Raw genomic sequence first — 17,830 nt, 5'->3', positions numbered from 1 at the left:
ACACAGCAAGGCAGGCAGCATCAGGAGGGAGAGGGACACAGCAAGGCAGGCATCATCAGGAGGGAGAGGGACACAGCAAGGCAGGCAGCATCAGTAGGGAGAGGGACACAGCAAGGCAGGCATCATCAGGAGGGAGAGGGAACACAGCAAGGCAGGCAGCGTCTGGAGGGAGAGGAACACAGCAAGGCAGGCAGTATCAGGAGGGAGAGGGACACAGCAAGGCAGGCAGCATCAGGAGGGAGAGGGACACAGCAAGGCAGGCAGCATCAGGAGGGAGAGGGACACAGCAAGGCAGGCAGCGTCTGGAGGGAGAGGGACACAGCAAGGCAGGCAGCGTCTGGAGGGAGAGGGACACAGCAAGGCAGGCAGCATCAGGAGGGAGAGGGACACAGCAAGGCAGGCAGCATCAGGAGGGAGAGGGACACAGCAAGGCAGGCAGCGTCAGGAGGGAGAGGTACACAGCAAGGCAGGCAGCATCAGGGGGGAGGGGACACAGCAAGGCAGGCAGCATCAGGAGGGAGAGGGATACAGCAAGGCAGGCAGCATCAGTTGGGAGAGGGATACAGCAAGGCAGGCAGTATCAGGAGGGAGAGGAACACAGCAAGGCAGGCAGCATCAGGAGGGAGAGGGACACAGCAAGGCAGGCAGTATCAGGAGGGAGAGGAACACAGCAAGGCAGGCAGCATCAGGAGGGAGAGGGACACAGCAAGGCAGGCAGCGTCTGGAGGGAGAGGAACAGAGCAAGGCAGGCAGCATCAGGAGGGAGAGGGACACAGCAAGGCAGGCAGTATCAGGAGGGAGAGGAACACAGCAAGGCAGGCAGCGTCTGGAGGGAGAGGAACACAGCAAGGCAGGCAGCATGAGGAGGGAGAGGAACACAGCAAGGCAGGCAGCATCAGGAGGGAGAGGAACACAGCAAGGCAGGCAGCATCAGGAGGGAGAGGGACACAGCAAGGCAGGCAGCATCAGGAGCGAGTGGGAGCACAGCAAGGCAGGCAGCATCAGGAGGGAGAGGGAACACAGCAAGGCAGGCAGCATCAGGAGGGAGAGGGACACAGCAAGGCAGGCAGTATCAGGAGGGAGGGGAACACAGCAAGGCAGGCAGCATCAGGAGGGAGAGGAACACAGCAAGGCAGGCAGTATCAGGAGGGAGAGGGACACAGCAAGGCAGGCAGCATCAGGAGGGAGAGGGACACAGCAAGGCAGGCAGCATCAGGAGGTAGAGGGACACAGCAAGGCAGGCAGTATCAGGAGGGAGAGGGACACAGCAAGGCAGGCAGTATCAGGAGGGAGAGGAACACAGCAAGGCAGGCAGCATCAGGAGGGAGAGGAACACAGCAAGGCAGGCAGCATCAGGAGGGAGAGGAACACAGCAAGGCAGGCAGTATCAGGAGGGAGGGGGACACAGCAAGGCAGGCAGCATCAGGAGGGAGAGGGACACAGCAAGGCAGGCAGCATCAGGAGGGAGAGGGACACAGCAAGGCAGGCAGCATCAGGAGGGAGAGGGAACACAGCAAGGCAGGCAGCATCAGTGGGGAGGGGGAACACAGCAAGGCAGGCAGCATCAGGAGAGAGGGGGAACACAGCAAGACAGGCAGCATCAGGAGGGAGAGGAACACAGCAAGGCAGGCAGCATCAGGAGGGAGAGGGACACAGCAAGGCAGGCAGCATCAGGAGGGAGGGGGAACACAGCAAGACAGGCAGCATCAGGAGGGAGAGGGACACAGCAAGGCAGGCAGTATCAGGAGGGAGTGGAACACAGCAAGGCAGGCAGTATCAGGAGGGAGAGGGACACAGCAAGGCAGGCAGTATCAGGAGGGAGAGGAACACAGCAAGGCAGGCAGTATCAGGAGGGAGAGGAACACAGCAAGGCAGGCAGCATCAGGAGGGAGAGGGACACAGCAAGGCAGGCAGCATCAGGAGGGAGAGGAACACAGCAAGGCAGGCAGCATCAGGAGGGAGAGGGACACAGCAAGGCAGGCAGTATCAGGAGGGAGAGGAACACAGCAAGGCAGGCAGCATCAGGAGGGAGAGGTCAGTGTTTTGGGTATTGCCCTTCTTTATGAGTCCTGTTGCTGCCTGGGTTGCGGCGGTGATCTGGGATTGTACCGTTCTCCTGTTGATTTGTATTATCGTTGTATGGGAGAGCCTTATTCCCTGCGAGCGTGGTTCAGCAGTGTCACAGTTAATGCCTTGTGTCTGTGTTGCTGGAGGAGCCTCTGATGTGGAGCACACCATTTTCAGTGTAACAGCAGAAGCTGGAATGCTCTGAGGTAAACGTGCCCCTGGATGCAGGAGGGGTGGAGGCTGACTGTTTGTCTCGATTCGTCCCCAGCCTGGGAGGTAGGAAATAACCCCTCACCCCCCATCTGCAGAGTGGAGAGGAGGGGGCAGGTTGGCTAAAGGCGAAATGAGGAGTGGGGATGGTGAGGGTTAATTGCTGGGAACTGTGAAACAGTCTAGTGTTTGAGGGGGACTCCTTATCTCTCTCTCTCAGTTCTTTCAGCTCCTTGGTCGGGTCTGGGAGAGTGAGGTAATATTCCGGTATCTGTTCCTGTTAGAGTTTTTGTTATTGTTGTGGGTATTGGCAGCTCTCTGGTCCCAGAGCACAAGAGGGTGGGAGGGAGGTCTGTGAGGAGGAGCTGAGGGGGTTAGGGAGGAGTGGGAGAGGGAGGGGCTGGTGTGTAACACTCAGGAAAAATAAAGGAGTGAGACGTAGGAAAGGAGCAAGTGGAGAGAGAGAGAGAGAAAGAAAGAGACAGAGATTAAAGCAGCACATGAACGCTGGTGAGTACCCTTTCATTTCTGTGTCTGTTTGCCATGGTTGAAATATACTGGGGCAAGGTATTGTTATAACCGAGGCAGTTGGACTGGGATTTGGGACCCCCCTCACCTCCCAAGAAGGAGAGTTGGTAGAATGTCATGTTTTTCTTTCTGGGTCTGGAGATCACCAGCAGAGAGGGAGAGAGAGAGAGGGGTGGGGGGTTTGAAATCAGGATCTAATTATCTCTGTCTCTCTCTGGCTTCTATCAGTGAGGACACCTCGCTGCTCTCAATATGATCAAAAGGCAGTTTTTGTTTTGAACAGGCCAAGCTGTCAGGGACAATGAGGGTTTGACAGCGACGGGGGTCTCAGTGTATTCGGGGGAGGGGTGGGGAGTGTCAGGGTCCTGGGGAGGGGGACGAAGAGAAGGCAGCCCGCTGTTAATGTCTGCCTTTAAAATCTGCACAGGGCCACGGACAGAGAGAGTCAGGGGGAAACAACAGAGGCAGGAGCTTGCTTTAAACAACAAGGCAACGGCAGGTCTCACTGGAGTCTCCTGTCATTGTTCTGTCTCTCTCATTCAGAGCCTCGGTTACACACAGGAAGGCTCCTTCCAGGCTCTGGGTCAATGCCATTCTGGGAGTCATCATTGTCTGAATTGTTTACTGTTTAAAATAACATGAAAAATCATCATCTGTATTTTCAGAGAGTGTGTGTGTGTGAGGGGAGGGAGGGAAAGGGAAACCGTGCAGGAGAGAGGGAAAGATGGATTGAAACAATAGAATGAGAGTGGAGTCGGTTATCTGTCTGTGTGTATGTGTATGTGTGTTTGTGTGTGTGTGTGAGGGTGTGTGTCAGTGTGTTTTGGGGGTGTGGGGGTGTGTCTGTGTGTTGGGCTGTGTGGGTGTGTGTTGGGGTGTATGGGTGTGTGTCAGTGTGTGTGTGGGTGTGAGTCAGTGTGCGTTCGGGGGTGATGGTGTGTGAGTCACTGTGTGTTGGGGTGAGTGTCGGTGTGTGTGGGTGTGTGTTGGTGTGTGTGGGTGTGAGTCAATGTGTGTTCAGGGGTGATGGTGTGTGAGTCAGTGTGTGTTAGGGTGTGTGTGGGTTCGGTGGTGATGGTGTGTGAGTTGGTGTGTGTGGGTGTGTGTCAGTGTGTGTTCAGTGGTGATGGTGTGTGGGTCAGTGTGTGTTAGGGTGTGTGTGGGCGTGTGTGGGTGAGTGTCGGTGTGTGTTCAGGGGTGATGGTGTGCGAGTCAGTGCGTGTTAGGGTGTGTGTGGGTGTGTGTCAGTGTGGGGGGGGTGGGTGTGTGTCAGTGTTTGGAGTGTGTCAGTGTTTGTTGGGGTGTGTGTGGGTGTGTGTGTGTCAGCGTGAGTTTGGGGGTGAGGGTGTGTGTGTGTCAGTGTGTGTTTGGGGGGAGGGTGTGTGTGTGTTGGGGTGTGTAGGTGTGTGTGTGTTGGGGTGTGTAGGTGTGTGTGTGTTGGGAGGTGTGTGTGTGTTGGGGTGTGTGTGTGTTGGGGTGTGTGTGTGTGTGTGTTGGGGTGTGTGTGTGTGTTGGGGTGTGTGTGTGTGTGTGTTGGGGGGTGTGTGTGTGTTGGGGTGTGTGTGTGTGTGTTGGGGGGTGTGTGTGTGTTGGTGTGTGTGTGTGTGTTGGGGTGTGTGTGTTGGGGTGTGTGGGTGTGGGTGTGGGTGTGTGTGTGTGTGTTGGGGTGTGTGGATGTGTGGGTGTGTTGGGGTGTGTGGATGTGTGGGTGTGTTGGGGTGTGTGGGTGTGGGTGTGTGTGTGTGGATGTGTGGGTGTGTTGGGGTGTGTGGATGTGTGGGTGTGTTGGGGTGTGTGTCAGTGTGTGTTGAGGTGTGTAGGTGTGTGTCACTGTGTGCTGGGGGTGTGTGGATGTGTGTGTCAATGTGTGTTGGGGTTTGTGGGTGTGTTGGGGTGTGTGTGTGTTGGGGTGTGTGTGTGTGTGTGTGTGGATGTGTGTGTGTGTTGGGGTGTGTGGATGTGTGGGTGTGTTGGGGTGTGTGGGTGTGTTGGGGTGTGTGTCAGTGTGTGTTGGGGTGTGTAGGTGTGTGTCACTGTGTGCTGGGGGTGTGTGGATGTGTGTGTCAATGTGTGTTGGGGTGTGTGGGTGTGTGTGTTGGGGTGTGTGGATGTGTGGGTGTGTTGGGGTGTGTGGATGTGTGTGTGGATGGTGTGTGTGTGTGTGTGTGGGTATGTGTGTGTGGATGTGTGTGTGGATGTGTGTGTGTGTGTGTGTGTGGTTGTGTGTGTGTGTGTGTGGATGTGGGTGTGTGTGTGTGTGTGGATGTGGGTGTGGTGTGTGTGTGTGTGTGTGTGTGGGTGTGTGTGTGTGAATGTGTGTGTGTGTGGATGTGTGTGTGTGGATGTGTGTGTGTGGATGTGTGTGTGTGTGTGGATGTGTGTGTGTGGATGTGTGGGTGTGTTGGGGTGTGTGGATGTGTGGGTGTGTTGGGGTGTGTGTCAGTGTGTGTTGAGGTGTGTAGGTGTGTGTCACTGTGTGCTGGGGGTGTGTGGATGTGTGTGTCAATGTGTGTTGGGGTGTGTGGGTGTGTGTGTTGGGTGTGTGGGTGTGTGTGTTGGGGTGTGTGGGTGTGTGTGGGTGTGTGTGTGTGTGGATGTGTGGGTGTGTTGAGGTGTGTGGGTGTGTGGGTGTGTTGGGGTGTGTGTCAGTGTGTGTTGAGGTGTGTAGGTGTGTGGATGTGTGTGTCAATGTGTGTTGGGGTGTGTGGGTGTGTGTGTTGGGGTGTGTGGGTGTGTGTGTGTGTTGGGGGTATTGGTGTGTGTGTTGGGGGTGTGGGTGTGTGTTGGGGAGTTTGGGTGTGTGTGTTGAGGTGTGTAGGTGTGTGTCACTGTGTGCTGGGGGTGTGTGGATGTGTGTGTCAATGTGTGTTGGGGTTTGTGGGTGTGTGTGTTGGGGTGTGTGGGTGTGTGTGTTGGGGTGTGTGGATGTGTGTGTGTTGGGGTGTGTGGATGTGTGTGTGTGTGTGTGTGTGTGTGTATGTGTGTGTGTGTGGATGTGTGTGCGTGTGTGTGTGGATGTGTGTGTGTGTGGATGTGTGTGTGGGTGTGTGTGTGTGTGTGTGTTGGGGTGTGTGTGTGTGTGTTGGGGTGTGTGGGTGATGGTGTGTGTGTCAGTGTGTGTGGGTGTGTGTCAGTGTGTGTTCAGTGGTGATGGTGTGTGAGTCAGTGTGTGTTAGGGTGTGTGTGGGTGAGTGTCGTCGTGTGTGGGTGTGTGTTAGGGTGTGTGTGGGTGGGTGTCAGTGTGTGTTCAGTGGTGACGGTGTGTGAGTCGGTGTGTGTGGGTGTGTGTCAGTGTGTGTTCAGGGGTGATGGTGTGCGAGTCAGTGCGTGTTAGAGTGTGTGTGGGTGTGTGTCAGTGTGGGTTGGGGGGGGTGGGTGTGTGTCAGTGTTTGGGGTGTGTCAGTGTTTGTTGGGGTGTGTGTGGGTGTGTGTGTGTCAGCGTGTGTTTGGGGGTGAGGGTGTGTGTGTGTCAGTGTGTGTTTGGGGGGAGGGTGTGTGTGTGTCAGTGTGTGTTGGGGTGTGTAGGTGTGTGTGTTGGGGTGTGTAGGTGTGTGTGTGTGTGTTGGGGTGTGTGTGTGTGTTGGGGTGTGTGTGGGTGTGTGTCAGTGTGGGTTGGGGGGTGGGTGTGTGTCAGTGTTTGGAGTGTGTCAGTGTTTGTTGGGGTGTGTGTGGGTGTGTGTGTGTCAGCGTGAGTTTGGGGGTGAGGGTGTGTGTGTGTCAGTGTGTGTTTGGGGGGAGGGTGTGTGTGTGTTGGGGTGTGTAGGTGTGTGTGTGTTGGGGTGTGTAGGTGTGTGTGTGTTGGGGTGTGTGTGTGTGTTGGGGTGTGTGTGTGTTGGGGTGTGTGTGTGTGTGTGTGTTGGGGTGTGTGTGTGTGTGTGTGTGTTGGGGTGTGTGTGTGTTGGGGGGTGTGTGTGTGTTGGGGTGTGTGTGTGTGTGTTGGGGGGTGTGTGTGTGTTGGTGTGTGTGTGTGTGTTGGGGTGTGTGTGTTGGGGTGTGTGGGTGTGGGTGTGGGTGTGTGTGTGTGTGTGTTGGGGTGTGTGGATGTGTGGGTGTGTTGGGGTGTGTGGATGTGTGGGTGTGTTGGGGTGTGTGGGTGTGGGTGTGTGTGTGTGGATGTGTGGGTGTGTTGGGGTGTGTGGATGTGTGGGTGTGTTGGGGTGTGTGTCAGTGTGTGTTGAGGTGTGTAGGTGTGTGTCACTGTGTGCTGGGGGTGTGTGGATGTGTGTGTCAATGTGTGTTGGGGTTTGTGGGTGTGTGTGTTGGGGTGTGGGTGTGTGTGTGTGTGGATGTGTGTGTGTGTTGGGGTGTGTGGATGTGTGGGTGTGTTGGGGTGTGTGGGTGTGTTGGGGTGTGTGTCAGTGTGTGTTGGGGTGTGTAGGTGTGTGTCACTGTGTGCTGGGGGTGTGTGGATGTGTGTGTCACTGTGTTGGGGTGTGTGGGTGTGTGTGTTGGGGTGTGTGGATGTGTGGGTGTGTTGGGGTGTGTGGGTGTGTTGGGGTGTGTGGGTGTGGGTGTGTGTGTGTGTGGGTGTGGATGTGTGGGTGTGTTGGGGTGTGTGGATGTGTGGGTGTGTTGGGGTGTGTGTCAGTGTGTGTTGAGGTGTGTAGGTGTGTGTCACTGTGTGCTGGGGGTGTGTGGATGTGTGTGTCAATGTGTGTTGGTGTGTGTGGGTGTGTGTGTTGGGGTGTGTGGGTGTGTGTGTGTTGGAGGTATTGGTGTGTGTGTTGGGGGTGTGGGTGTGTGTTGGGGAGTTTGGGTGTGTGTGTTGAGGTGTGTAGGTGTGTGTCACTGTGTGCTGGGGGTGTGTGGATGTGTGTGTCAATGTGTGTTGGGGTGTGTGGGTGTGTATGTTGGGGTGTGTGGATGTGTGTGTGTTGGGTGTGTGGATGTGTGTGTGTTGGGGTGTGTGGATGTGTGTGTGTGGATGTGTGTGTGTGTGTGTGGATGTGTGTGTGGATGTGTGTGTGTGTGTGGATGTGTGTGTGTGTGTGTGTGTGTGTGTGTGTGGGTGTGGGTGTGTGTGTGTGTGTGGATGTGTGTGTGTGTGTGGATGTGTGTGTGTGTGGATGTGTGGGTGTGTTGGGGTGTGTGGATGTGTGGGTGTGTTGGGGTGTGTGTCAGTGTGTGTTGAGGTGTGTAGGTGTGTGTCACTGTGTGCTGGGGGTGTGTGGATGTGTGTGTCAATGTGTGTTGGGGTGTGTGGGTGTGTGTGTTGGGGTGTGTGGGTGTGTGTGTTGGGGTGTGTGGGGGTGTGTGGGTGTGTGTGGGTGTGTGTGTGTGTGGATGTGTGGGTGTGTTGAGGTGTGTGGGTGTGTGGGTGTGTTGGGGTGTGTGTCAGTGTGTGTTGAGGTGTGTAGGTGTGTGGATGTGTGTGTCAATGTGTGTTGGGGTGTGTGGGTGTGTGTGTTGGGGTGTGTGGTGTGTGTGTGTGTTGGGGGTATTGGTGTGTGTGTTGGGGGTGTGGGTGTGTGTTGGGGAGTTTGGGTGTGTGTGTTGAGGTGTGTAGGTGTGTGTCACTGTGTGCTGGGGGTGTGTGGATGTGTGTGTCAATGTGTGTTGGGGTTTGTGGGTGTGTGTGTTGGGGTGTGTGGGTGTGTGTGTTGGGGTGTGTGGGTGTGTGTGTTGGGGTGTGTGGATGTGTGTGTGTTGGGGTGTGTGGATGTGTGTGTGTGTGTGTGTGTGGATGTGTGTGTGTGTGGATGTGTGTGCGTGTGTGTGTGGATGTGTGTGTGTGTGGATGTGTGTGTGGGTGTGTGTGTGTGTGTGTGTGTTGGGGTGTGTGTGTGTGTGTTGGGGTGTGTGGGTGATGGTGTGTGAGTCAGTGTGTGTGGGTGTGTGTCAGTGTGTGTTCAGTGGTGATGGTGTGTGAGTCAGTGTGTGTTAGGGTGTGTGTGGGTGAGTGTCGTCGTGTGTGGGTGTGTGTTAGGGTGTGTGTGGGTGGGTGTCAGTGTGTGTTCAGTGGTGACGGTGTGTGAGTCGGTGTGTGTGGGTGTGTGTCAGTGTGTGTTCAGGGGTGATGGTGTGCGAGTCAGTGCGTGTTAGGGTGTGTGTGGGTGTGTGTCAGTGTGGGTTGGGGGGGTGGGTGTGTGTCAGTGTTTGGGGTGTGTCAGTGTTTGTTGGGGTGTGTGTGGGTGTGTGTGTGTCAGCGTGAGTTTGGGGGTGAGGGTGTGTGTGTGTCAGTGTGTGTTTGGGGGGAGGGTGTGTGTGTGTCAGTGTGTGTTGGGGTGTGTAGGTGTGTGTGTGTTGGGGTGTGTAGGTGTGGGTGTGTGTGTGTGTTGGGGTGTGTGTGTGTGTTGGGGTGTGTGTGTGTTGGGGTGTGTGTGTGTGTGTGTTGGGGTGTGTGTGTGTTGGGGTGTGTGTGTGTGTTGGGGTGTGTGGGTGTGGGTGTGTGTGTGTGTGTGTGTTGGGGTGTGTGGATGTGTGGGTGTGTTGGGGTGTGTGGATGTGTGGGTGTGTTGGGGTGTGTGGGTGTGGGTGTGTGTGTGTGGATGTGTGGGTGTGTTGGGGTGTGTGGATGTGTGGGTGTGTTGGGGTGTGTGTCAGTGTGTGTTGAGGTGTGTAGGTGTGTGTCACTGTGTGCTGGGGGTGTGTGGATGTGTGTGTCAATGTGTGTTGGGGTTTGTGGGTGTGTGTGTTGGGGTGTGTGGGTGTGTGTGTTGGGGTGTGTGTGTGTGTGGGTGTGTGTGTGTGTGTGTGTGTTGGGGTGTGTGTGTGTGTGTGTTGGGGGGTGTGTGTGTGTTGGGGGGTGTGTGTGTGTGTTGGGGGGTGTGTGTGTGTTGGGGTGTGTGTGTGTGTTGGGTGTGTGTGTTGGGGTGTGTGGGTGTGGGTGTGGGTGTGTGTGTGTGTGTGTTGGGGTGTGTGGATGTGTGGGTGTGTTGGGGTGTGTGGATGTGTGGGTGTGTTGGGGTGTGTGGGTGTGGGTGTGTGTGTGTGGATGTGTGGGTGTGTTGGGGTGTGTGGATGTGTGGGTGTGTTGGGGTGTGTGTCAGTGTGTGTTGAGGTGTGTAGGTGTGTGTCACTGTGTGCTGGGGGTGTGTGGATGTGTGTGTCAATGTGTGTTGGGGTTTGTGGGTGTGTGTGTTGGGGTGTGTGTGTGTTGGGGTGTGTGTGTGTGTGTGGATGTGTGTGTGTGTGTGGATGTGTGTGTGTGTGTGGATGTGTGTGTGTGTTGGGGTGTGTGGATGTGTGGGTGTGTTGGGGTGTGTGGGTGTGTTGGGGTGTGTGTCAGTGTGTGTTGGGGTGTGTAGGTGTGTGTCACTGTGTGCTGGGGGTGTGTGGATGTGTGTGTCAATGTGTGTTGGGGTGTGTGGGTGTGTGTGTTGGGGTGTGTGGATGTGTGGGTGTGTTGGGGTGTGTGGGTGTGTTGGGGTGTGTGGGTGTGGGTGTGTGTGTGTGTGTGTGGGTGTGGATGTGTGGGTGTGTTGGGGTGTGTGGATGTGTGGGTGTGTTGGGGTGTGTGTCAGTGTGTGTTGAGGTGTGTAGGTGTGTGTCACTGTGTGCTGGGGGTGTGTGGATGTGTGTGTCAATGTGTGTTGGTGTGTGTGGGTGTGTGTGTTGGGGTGTGTGGGTGTGTGTGTGTTGGAGGTATTGGTGTGTGTGTTGGGGGTGTGGTGTGTGTTGGGGAGTTTGGGTGTGTGTGTCGAGGTGTGTAGGTGTGTGTCACTGTGTGCTGGGGGTGTGTGGATGTGTGTGTCAATGTGTGTTGGGGTGTGTGGGTGTGTATGTTGGGGTGTGTGGATGTGTGTGTGTTGGGGTGTGTGGATGTGTGTGTGTGTGGATGTGTGTGTGTGTGGATGTGTGTGTGGATGTGTGTGTGTGTGTGTGTGGATGTGTGTGTGTGTGGATGTGTGTGTGTGTGTGTGTGTGTGTGTGTGGATGTGTGTGTGTGTGTGGATGTCTGTGTGTGTGTGGATGTGTGTGTATGTGTGTGTGTGTGTGTGTGTGTGTGTGGATGTGTGTGTGTGTGTGTGTGGATGTGTGTGTGTGGATGTGTGTGTGTATGGATGTGTGGGTGTGTTGGGGTGTGTGGATGTGTGGGTGTGTTGGGGTGTGTGTCAGTGTGTGTTGAGGTGTGTAGGTGTGTGTCACTGTGTGCTGGGGGTGTGTGGATGTGTGTGTCAATGTGTGTTGGGGTGTGTGGGTGTGTGTGTTGGGGTGTGTGGGTGTGTGTGTTGGGGTGTGTGGGGGTGTGTGGGTGTGTGTGTGTGTGTGTGTGGATGTGTGTGTGTTGGGGTGTGTGGATGTGTGGGTGTGTTGGGGTGTGTGGGTGTGTTGGGGTGTGTGGATGTGTGGGTGTGTTGGGGTGTGTGTCAGTGTGTGTTGAGGTGTGTAGGTGTGTGTCACTGTGTGCTGGGGGTGTGTGGATGTGTGTGTCAATGTGTGTTGGTGTGTGTGGGTGTGTGTGTTGGGGTGTGTGTGTGTGTGTGTGTGGGTGTGTGTGTGTGGATGTGTGGGTGTGTTGGGGTGTGTGGATGTGTGGGTGTGTTGGGGTGCGTGTCAGTGTGTGTTAAGGTGTGTAGGTGTGTGTCACTGTGTGCTCGGGGTGTGTGGATGTGTGTGTCAATGTGTGTTGGGGTGTGTGGGTGTGTGTGTTGGGGTGTGTGTGTGTGTTGGGGGTATTGGTGTGTGTGTTGGGGGTGTGGGTGTGTGTTGGGGAGTTTGGGTGTGTGTGTTGAGGTGTGTAGGTGTGTGTCACTGTGTGCTGGGGTGTGTGGATGTGTGTGTCAATGTGTGTTGGGGTTTGTGGGTGTGTGTTGGGGTGTGTGGGTGTGTGTGTTGGGGTGTGTGGATGTGTGTGTGTGGATGTGAGTGTGTGGATGTGTGTGTGTGTGTGGATGTGTGTGTGTGGATGTGTTTGTGTGTGTGTGGATGTGTGTGTGTGTGGGTATGTGTGTGTGTGTGTTGGGGTGTGTGTCAGTGTGTGTGTTGGGGTGTGTGTCAGTGTGTGTGTTGGGGTGTGTGGATGTGTGTGTGTTGGGGTGTGTGTCAGTGTGTGTGTTGGGGTGTGTGTCAGTGTGTGTTGGGGTGTGTAGGTGTGTGTCACTGTGTGCTGGGGGTGTGTGGATGTGTGTGTCAATGTGTGTTGGGGTGTGTGGGTGTGTGTGTTGGGGTGTGTGGGTGTGTGTGTGTGTTGGGGGTATTGGTGTGTGTGTTGGGGGTGTGGGTGTGTGTTGGGGTGTGTGTGTGTGGGTGTGTGTGTTGGGGTGTGTGGGTGTGTGCTGGGGGGTGTGGGTGTGGGTCAGTGTGTGTTGGGGTGTGTGGGTGTGTGTGTTGGGGTGTGTGGGTTTGTGTGTGTGTGTGTTCGGGGTGTTGGTGTGTGTGTTGGGGTGTGTGGATGTGTGTGTTGGGGTGTGTAGGTGTGTGTCACTGTGTGCTGGGGGTGTGTGGATGTGTGTGTCAATGTGTGTTGGGGTGTGTGGGTGTGTGTGTTGGGGTGTGTGGGTGTGTGTGTGTGTTGGGGTATTGGTGTGTGTGTTGGGGGTGTGGGTGTGTGTTGGGGTGTGTGTGTGTGGGTGCTTGTGTTGGGGTGTGTGGGTGTGTGTGTGTGTGCTGGGGGGTGTGGGTGTGGGTCAGTGTGTGTTGGGGTGTGTGGGTGTGTGTGTTGGGGTGTGTGGGTGTGTGTGTGTGTTCGGGGTGTTGGTGTGTGTGTTGGGGTGTGTGTGTTGGGGTTTGTGGGTGTCGGTGTGTGTTGGGTTGTGGGTCTGTGTTGGATGGTGTGTGTCAATGTGTGTTGGGGTGTGTGGGTGTGTGTGTGTTGGGGTGTGTGGGTGTGTGTGTGTGTTGGGGTTTGAGTGTGTGGCTGTGTGTGTTGGGGTTTGTGTGTGTGTGTGTGTGTGTTGGGGTGTGTGGGTGTGTGTGTTGGGGTGTGTGTATGTGTGTGTGTTGGGGTTTGTGGGTGTGTGTGTTGGGTTGTGTGGGTATGTGGGTGTGTGTGTTGGGGTTTGTGGGTGTCGGTGTGTGTTGGGTTGTGGGTCTGTGTTGGATGGTGTGTGTCAATGTGTGTTGGGGTGTGTGGGTGTGTGTGTGTTGGGGTGTGTGGGTGTGTGTGTGTGTTGGGGTTTGAGTGTGTGGGTGTGTGTGTTGGGGTGTGTAGGTGTGTGTCACTGTGTGCTGGGGGTGTGTGGATGTGTGTGTCAATGTGTGTTGGGGTGTGTGGGTGTGTGTGTTGGGGTGTGTGGGTGTGTGGGTGTGTTGGGGTGTGTGTCAGTGTGTGTTGAGGTGTGTAGGTGTGTGTCACTGTGTGCTGGGGGTGTGTGGATGTGTGTGTCAATGTGTGTTGGGGTGTGTGGGTGTGTGTGTTGGGGTGTGTGGGTGTGTGTGTTGGGGTGTGTGGGGGTGTGTGGGTGTGTGTGTGTGTGTGTGTGGATGTGTGTGTGTTGGGGTGTGTGGATGTGTGGGTGTGTTGGGGTGTGTGGGTGTGTTGGGGTGTGTGGATGTGTGGGTGTGTAGGGGTGTGTGTCAGTGTGTGTTGAGGTGTGTAGGTGTGTGTCACTGTGTGCTGGGGGTGTGTGGATGTGTGTGTCAATGTGTGTTGGTGTGTGTGGGTGTGTGTGTTGGGGTGTGTGTGTGTGGGTGTGTGTGTGTGTGGGTGTGTGTGTGTGGATGTGTGGGTGTGTTGGGGTGTGTGGATGTGTGGGTGTGTTGGGGTGTGTGTCAGTGTGTGTTAAGGTGTGTAGGTGTGTGTCACTGTGTGCTGGGGGTGTGTGGATGTGTGTGTCAATGTGTGTTGGTGTGTGTGGGTGTGTGTGTTGGGGTGTGTGTGTGTGGGGGTGTGTGTGTGTGTGTGTGTGGGTGTGTGTGTGTGTGTGGGTGTGTGTGTGTGTGTGGGTGTGTGTGTGTGGATGTGTGGGTGTGTTGGGGTGTGTGGATGTGTGGGTGTGTTGGGGTGCGTGTCAGTGTGTGTTAAGGTGTGTAGGTGTGTGTCACTGTGTGCTCGGGGTGTGTGGATGTGTGTGTCAATGTGTGTTGGGGTGTGTGGGTGTGTGTGTTGGGGTGTGTGTGTGTGTTGGGGGTATTGGTGTGTGTGTTGGGGGTGTGGGTGTGTGTTGGGGAGTTTGGGTGTGTGTGTTGAGGTGTGTAGGTGTGTGTCACTGTGTGCTGGGGGTGTGTGGATGTGTGTGTCAATGTGTGTTGGGGTTTGTGGGTGTGTGTTGGGGTGTGTGGGTGTGTGTGTTGGGGTGTGTGGATGTGTGTGTGTGGATGTGAGTGTGTGGATGTGTGTGTGTGTGGATGTGTGTGTGTGGATGTGTGTGTGTGTGTGTGGATGTGTGTGTGTGTGGGTATGTGTGTGTGTGTGTTGGGGTGTGTGTCAGTGTGTGTGTTGGGGTGTGTGTCAGTGTGTGTGTTGGGGTGTGTGGATGTGTGTGTGTTGGGGTGTGTGTCAGTGTGTGTGTTGGGGTGTGTGTCAGTGTGTGTTGGGGTGTGTAGGTGTGTGTCACTGTGTGCTGGGGGTGTGTGGATGTGTGTGTCAATGTGTGTTGGGGTGTGTGGGTGTGTGTGTGGGGTGTGTGGGTGTGTGTGTGTGTTGGGGGTATTGGTGTGTGTGTTGGGGGTGTGGGTGTGTGTTGGGGTGTGTGTGTGTGGGTGTGTGTGTTGGGGTGTGTGGGTGTGTGCTGGGGGGTGTGGGTGTGGGTCAGTGTGTGTTGGGGTGTGTGGGTGTGTGTGTTGGGGTGTGTGGGTTTGTGTGTGTGTGTGTTCGGGGTGTTGGTGTGTGTGTTGGGGTGTGTGGATGTGTGTGTTGGGGTGTGTAGGTGTGTGTCACTGTGTGCTGGGGGTGTGTGGATGTGTGTGTCAATGTGTGTTGGGGTGTGTGGGTGTGTGTGTTGGGGTGTGTGGGTGTGTGTGTGTGTTGGGGGTATTGGTGTGTGTGTTGGGGGTGTGGGTGTGTGTTGGGGTGTGTGTGTGTGGGTGCTTGTGTTGGGGTGTGTGGGTGTGTGTGTGTGTGCTGGGGGGTGTGGGTGTGGGTCAGTGTGTGTTGGGGTGTGTGGGTGTGTGTGTTGGGGTGTGAGGGTGTGTGTGTGTGTTCGGGGTGTTGGTGTGTGTGTTGGGGTGTGTGTGTTGGGGTTTGTGGGTGTCGGTGTGTGTTGGGTTGTGGGTCTGTGTTGGATGGTGTGTGTCAATGTGTGTTGGGGTGTGTGGGTGTGTGTGTGTTGGGGTGTGTGGGTGTGTGTGTGTGTTGGGGTTTGAGTGTGTGGCTGTGTGTGTTGGGGTTTGTGTGTGTGTGTGTGTTGGGGTGTGTGGGTGTGTGTGTTGGGGTGTGTGTATGTGTGTGTGTTGGGGTTTGTGGGTGTGTGTGTTGGGTTGTGTGGGTATGTGGGTGTGTGTGTTGGGGTTTGTGGGTGTCGGTGTGTGTTGGGTTGTGGGTCTGTGTTGGATGGTGTGTGTCAATGTGTGTTGGGGTGTGTGGGTGTGTGTGTGTTGGGGTGTGTGGGTGTGTGTGTGTGTTGGGGTTTGAGTGTGTGGGTGTGTGTGTTGGGGTGTGTAGGTGTGTGTCACTGTGTGCTGGGGGTGTGTGGATGTGTGTGTCAATGTGTGTTGGGGTGTGTGGGTGTGTGTGTTGGGGTGTGTGGGTGTGTGTGTGTGTTGGGGGTATTGGTGTGTGTGTTGGGGGTGTGGGTGTGTGTTGGGGTGTGTGTGTGTGGGTGTGTGTGTTGGGGTGTGTGGGTGTGTGCTGGGGGGTGTGGGTGTGGGTCAGTGTGTGTTGGGGTGTGTGGGTGTGTGTGTTGGGGTGTGTGGGTTTGTGTGTGTGTGTGTGTTCGGGGTGTTGGTGTGTGTGTTGGGGTGTGTGGATGTGTGTGTTGGGGTGTGTAGGTGTGTGTCACTGTGTGCTGGGGGTGTGTGGATGTGTGTGTCAATGTGTGTTGGGGTGTGTGGGTGTGTGTGTTGGGGTGTGTGGGTGTGTGTGTGTGTTGGGGGTATTGGTGTGTGTGTTGGGGGTGTGGGTGTGTGTTGGGGTGTGTGTGTGTGGGTGCTTGTGTTGGGGTGTGTGGGTGTGTGTGTGTGTGCTGGGGGTGTGGGTGTGGGTCAGTGTGTGTTGGGGTGTGTGGGTGTGTGTGTTGGGGTGTGAGGGTGTGTGTGTGTGTTCGGGGTGTTGGTGTGTGTGTTGGGGTGTGTGTGTTGGGGTTTGTGGGTGTCGGTGTGTGTTGGGTTGTGGGTCTGTGTTGGATGGTGTGTGTCAATGTGTGTTGGGGTGTGTGGGTGTGTGTGTGTTGGGGTGTGTGGGTGTGTGTGTGTGTTGGGGTTTGAGTGTGTGGCTGTGTGTGTTGGGGTTTGTGTGTGTGTGTGTGTGTTGGGGTGTGTGGGTGTGTGTGTTGGGGTGTGTAGGTGTGTGTCACTGTGTGCTGGGGGTGTGTGGATATGTGTGTCAATGTGTGTTGGGGTGTGTGGGTGTGTGTGTTGGGGTGTGTGGGTGTGTGTGTGTGTTGGGGGTATTGGTGTGTGTGTTGGGGGTGTGGGTGTGTGTTGGGGTGTGTGTGTGTGGGTGCTTGTGTTGGGGTGTGTGGGTGTGTGTGTGTGTGCTGGGGGGTGTGGGTGTGGGTCAGTGTGTGTTGGGGTGTGTGGGTGTGTGTGTTGGGGTGTGAGGGTGTGTGTGTGTGTTCGGGGTGTTGGTGTGTGTGTTGGGGTGTGTGTGTTGGGGTTTGTGGGTGTCGGTGTGTGTTGGGTTGTGGGTCTGTGTTGGATGGTGTGTGTCAATGTGTGTTGGGGTGTGTGGGTGTGTGTGTGTTGGGGTGTGTGTGTGTGTGTGTGTGTGTTGGGGTTTGAGTGTGTGGCTGTGTGTGTTGGGGTTGTGTGTGTGTGTGTGTGTTGGGGTGTGTGGGTGTGTGTGTTGGGGTGTGTGTATGTGTGTGTGTTGGGGTTTGTGGGTGTGTGTGTTGGGTTGTGTGGGTATGTGGGTGTGTGTGTTGGGGTTTGTGGGTGTCGGTGTGTGTTGGGTTGTGGGTCTGTGTTGGATGGTGTGTGTCAATGTGTGTTGGGGTGTGTGGGTGTGTGTGTGTTGGGGTGTGTGGGTGTGTGTGTGTGTTGGGGTTTGAGTGTGTGGGTGTGTGTGTTGGGGTGTGTAGGTGTGTGTCACTGTGTGCTGGGGGTGTGTGGATGTGTGTGTCAATGTGTGTTGGGGTGTGTGGGTGTGTGTGTTGGGGTGTGTGGGTGTGTGGGTGTGTTGGGGTGTGTGTCAGTGTGTGTTGAGGTGTGTAGGTGTGTGTCACTGTGTGCTGGGGGTGTGTGGATGTGTGTGTCAATGTGTGTTGGGGTGTGTGGGTGTGTGTGTTGGGGTGTGTGGGTGTGTGTGTTGGGGTGTGTGGGGGTGTGTGGGTGTGTGTGTGTGTGTGTGTGGATGTGTGTGTGTTGGGGTGTGTGGATGTGTGGGTGTGTTGGGGTGTGTGGGTGTGTTGGGGTGTGTGGATGTGTGGGTGTGTTGGGGTGTGTGTCAGTGTGTGTTGAGGTGTGTAGGTGTGTGTCACTGTGTGCTGGGGGTGTGTGGATGTGTGTGTCAATGTGTGTTGGTGTGTGTGGGTGTGTGTGTTGGGGTGTGTGTGTGTGGGTGTGTGTGTGTGTGTGTGTGTGTGTGTGGATGTGTGGGTGTGTTGGGGTGTGTGGATGTGTGGGTGTGTTGGGGTGTGTGTCAGTGTGTGTTAAGGTGTGTAGGTGTGTGTCACTGTGTGCTGGGGGTGTGTGGATGTGTGTGTCAATGTGTGTTGGTGTGTGTGGGTGTGTGTGTTGGGGTGTGTGTGTGTGGGGGTGTGTGTGTGTGTGTGTGTGGGTGTGTGTGTGTGTGTGGGTGTGTGTGTGTGTGTGGGTGTGTGTGTGTGGATGTGTGGGTGTGTTGGGGTGTGTGGATGTGTGGGTGTGTTGGGGTGCGTGTCAGTGTGTGTTAAGGTGTGTAGGTGTGTGTCACTGTGTGCTCGGGGTGTGTGGATGTGTGTGTCAATGTGTGTTGGGGTGTGTGGGTGTGTGTGTTGGGGTGTGTGTGTGTGTTGGGGGTATTGGTGTGTGTGTTGGGGGTGTGGGTGTGTGTTGGGGAGTTTGG

At 55.7% G+C, this 17,830-nt stretch overlaps 1 protein-coding gene across 3 annotated transcripts in view; it reads left to right on the top strand.

Moving 5' to 3' along the window:
• The first annotated feature begins 2,291 nt into the window (after positions 1 to 2,291).
• Positions 2,292 to 17,830, top strand: part of tmem198b (transmembrane protein 198b) — a 150,367-nt gene continuing 134,828 nt past the window's right edge. The window contains exon 1 of one of the 3 annotated variants that reach the window (XM_060828241.1): positions 2,292 to 2,343. The gene's annotated coding sequence lies outside the window, so the exon portion shown is untranslated. Of the gene's footprint in view, positions 2,344 to 2,698; positions 2,788 to 17,830 lie in introns of those variants that run through there. The other 2 variants (XM_060828239.1, XM_060828240.1) reach the window with 2 other exon arrangements.

The sequence above is a fragment of the Hemiscyllium ocellatum genome, chromosome 7, assembly GCF_020745735.1.
Source record: "Hemiscyllium ocellatum isolate sHemOce1 chromosome 7, sHemOce1.pat.X.cur, whole genome shotgun sequence".
Taxonomy (NCBI): Eukaryota; Metazoa; Chordata; class Chondrichthyes; order Orectolobiformes; family Hemiscylliidae; genus Hemiscyllium; species Hemiscyllium ocellatum.
Note: the sequence above shows the minus strand (reverse complement) of the source record. Positions and strands in the feature narration are given on the sequence as shown.